This window comes from Limulus polyphemus, unplaced genomic scaffold (genome assembly GCF_000517525.1).
Source record: "Limulus polyphemus unplaced genomic scaffold, Limulus_polyphemus-2.1.2 Scaffold2776, whole genome shotgun sequence".
Classification (NCBI taxonomy): domain Eukaryota; kingdom Metazoa; phylum Arthropoda; class Merostomata; order Xiphosura; family Limulidae; genus Limulus; species Limulus polyphemus.
Window position 1 is genome coordinate 127,096 of NW_013668386.1, and position 3,704 is coordinate 130,799.

General features: G+C 34.4%; 1 protein-coding gene across 1 annotated transcript in view; it reads right to left on the reverse strand.

The window, feature by feature from the left end:
* The window catches only part of LOC106467878 (peptidyl-prolyl cis-trans isomerase FKBP8-like), a 40,960-nt gene extending 38,669 nt beyond the window's left edge, over nucleotides 1–2,291 (reverse strand). Inside the window, exon 1 of the transcript XR_002612497.1 lies at nucleotides 871–2,291. The gene's annotated coding sequence lies outside the window, so the exon portion shown is untranslated. The remainder of the gene's footprint in view (nucleotides 1–870) is intronic.
* Between the last annotated feature and the right edge of the window lie 1,413 nt (nucleotides 2,292–3,704).

Genomic DNA, 3,704 nt, shown 5'->3' on the forward strand with positions numbered 1-3,704 from the left:
GCGAAAAATATCTCAGCATAGTTAATAAGGGAACAATAAGGGCCTATTTATTTTTGGCAGTGAAAGAAAGGCGAAAAATATCTCAGCATAGTTAATAAGGGAACAATAAGGGCCTATTTATCTAGCAATAAGGGCCTATTTATCTTTGGCAGTGAAGGAAAGGCGAAAAATATCTCAGCATAGTTAATAAGGGAACATTAAGGGCCTATTTATCTTTGGCAGTGAAGGAAAGGCGAAAAATATCTTTCATAAGGAAGCCCCGATTTAAAACAGGTTCGTAGTTTATTTTCAAAAATCAAACTTAAGGTTGTTGTTTTTATTTTTGCTTTTCATAAATTCACAAAATATTTTTTTTCAATATCGAAATATGAAACGGGGAAACAGAGAAGATTAGGTTTTTTTTCCTCCCAAAAACCCGGGCAACGCTGCCAGTAGTTAATAAAAGCTGAAATACAATTTGAGGGGGATTTCAACTTTACAAGTCAAAATAAATTTGTAAAGTTCGCACAATTTATTGTTTAGTTCTTAAAAGTAATTGAAATGCTGTCAAAAACCCTTAATTGCGTTTCAGCTCAAATAATTAAATGAATTTAGTGTAGGACTTTGAAAATTTGTTTTAAACGCAGAAACTAAATCATACCAAGTGTTAAAGTCACTTAATGCCCAATATAATGATTCAAATGTACATTAGATTTGATAATTAGCCAAAGAGGAATCAAACAGTAAAAAAGCAGAAACGTCTGCGGCACAGCAAACGGGATCCGATAATGTAGGTTGTAACACTTTTTGAATTACTCAACCTCTATAAAAAAAACATTACTTACGTGTAACAATATATATTCTAGCTTTGTAAAGACAGAGTAATCTTACCTTTGACGCTTATTTCTTTTAAGTTAGGGCTGTATGAAAACGTTCCTGCTGATACATTTTTTAAGTTGTTGGAGTTCAGGTTCACTCTAACTAAATTGAGTAGATCGGCTGTATGTTCACATGTCAGTCTTTCTAATCGATTGTTCTTCAATATTAAGTTACGTAGAGAGGTAAGATTAGAGAAAGCTGTGAAGGGTAGGTTTCGAATCTCATTATTTTCAAGCTGTAATGTACGTAAATTCCACAACTTTGAGAAAGCATGGTCCAAGATCATCCTGATATTATTGTTGTTCAGGTATAGCTCCTGAAGTTGAGAGAGCTTTGTTAATGAGTTCGTTGCTAATTTTTCCAAGTTATTATAACCCAAGTTTAGGAGTAACAAATTTGGCATACCGCGAAAAGAATCTTCATCCAGTTGTCCTCCTAAACTGTTGTTTTGCATTGTAATCATCAAAACGCTTGAAGACTCAATTTTTACATTCTCCATTAAAAAAAGATAATTGTGGTCCATTTCAACGTATTCGATGTTCTTTAGGTGTGTGAACACATTAGCCGATAATATGTTTAACTTATTAGCAGATAAACTCAAGAAACCAAGCTTTGCCAATCCCAGAAACATGTCATGACGGAGAGCCGATATCGTGTTGTATTCCAGATAGAGCTCTTGGAGCAGACTTAAAGATTGGAAAGCACCACGCTCAATGGCGCTGATTTCGTTATGACTAAGAATTAAAACAAGTAGGTTTGGCATTTCGGCAAGGTCATTAGATTCCACGTTGGCGATAAAATTATTGGATAAATCTAGCTCCAATAGATGGCGTAAATTTTTTAGAGCGGCCGATGGAACACGGACGAAGTGGTTCTGTCGTAGACTAAGTAGTTTCAGCGACGTGTTGACACCGAAGAACACATCTTGTGGCAAATTTGATATAGTATTTGTAATAATGGATACAAGATTTAGGGAATAGTTCTTGAAAAATCGTGGAGGGACAGTGTCAATGCCGTTGACATCAATAACAATTTCTTTTGCGGGAACAGATTTCAGAATATCAGTGATGTAGGCAAATATCAATGTTTTGTTGTTTCCAATTGATCCAGAACATTTAATCGAATCGTCAAGATGACTGCATTCACATGTGATGCTTAACGAAGCAGGAGCAGGAATACATGATTGAGTTAACACAACTGCGAAACAATACAGCAATGTTAGGGCACACAGCATTGTAATGACTGTCGCTATAAACACGTGATACAAAATGGTACAAACATCGATGGAGAAGCTTGGAGTTATCTTCAAGTACCAGAACTGATGGATTTTAATCCATCTTTCATTTATCCAGTTTTTTTTTTTAGTTTGTTAATAACTAAACATGATTACAAGCACCTGCACCTTGCAGTGGTATGACAGGAATGACTTTTGATTGGTTATAAACTTTGCTTTAACAAAACAACGACATAACACATCCCATGACTTTAGATATTTAGGAGTGGCGTCGCATTTCCGTTATCTGAAGTGCTCTAGGAATTTCAGAAGAAACACCAGCTTCACCTCTTCTCTCTAGTATTCTGACACCTCCCACTAAAGTTCCGTTGGCATTAAACCATTCTCACGTTTCCTGTTCCTTAATCACAAACGTTGGCTTATAGCGCAGAATCGGTTTCCATAGGCTGTCAAAAATAAAAATGTCATATTCTAGGTTTAATTTTATAGCTAAGGATATGCAAACGTTGGTTAATTACGAAACGTGTAAGACAAGCGATTCTTCTCATCACAGATGTTGGGAAAAGACTAAGCAGATAATTTTTCTGGCTTAGTATACGGTTAAAAATGACTAGATTGTTCAAAAATTTACGTTTATACGCGCATGCGTTTGAGTTTTATTGAGATTGATTATTGAGCTAAGAAACCCTTAACAACGAGTAGTGTTTTAAAAAATGTGTCTTAATTTCCACTTGTATCAAATACGCGTTAGAAACTGCTCGATTAATTTTTACTGATGATAAAATGCATCGATACATATGTTATAAAAACTAGGAACAGTGTAATGAAATGTAAAAAAAAAAGTGTCTGGTTTCCATACGTCACATATTAAAATGAATTTTAGAATTAAAACTCAATGATTATTATGCAGTGAATGGCATTCTTTAACGGTGTCCAGAGTTTTTTTTAAAAAAAAAACAGCAACACCAAAATTGATCATGAGAATGATGACAACATATATAAATATATAAGTGATTTTATGATGTTTCATGAACAGTTTTATTTCCATTTGTTTCAACTTATTTGTCAAACTGAGGTAAAAACTCGGAAATGTGGGGGATTTTGCGCATTTATGCAAGGAACCTCCAGTGGGGGCTCTCTAGCTAACCCCTCAAACTGTTGGTAGGCAAACAAAGTAGTTGTTATGTGATATGTTAAATCATCTATTAGAATCATGTTTGTATTGAGATTAACGTAAAACATATACTTTTGTATTCTAACAGTACATTTCCTTACTTTTCACGATCTGAAAAATATAATGCGTTGTTCCTAGACAGGCAATAATATCATAACATGGTGAAATGTAACATTTATTTCTATGTTACTCCATCAGTGGTAACATTGTGGAATGTAGTACATTTATTTCTATGTTACTCCATCAGTGATAACATTGTGGAATGTAGTACATTTATTTCTATGTTGCCCCATCAGTGATAACATTGTGGAATGTAGTACATTTATTTCTATGTTGCCCCATCAGTGATAACATTGCGGAATGTAGTACATTTATTTCTATGTTACTCCATCAGTGATAACATTGTGGAATGTAGTACATTTATTTCTATGTTGCCCC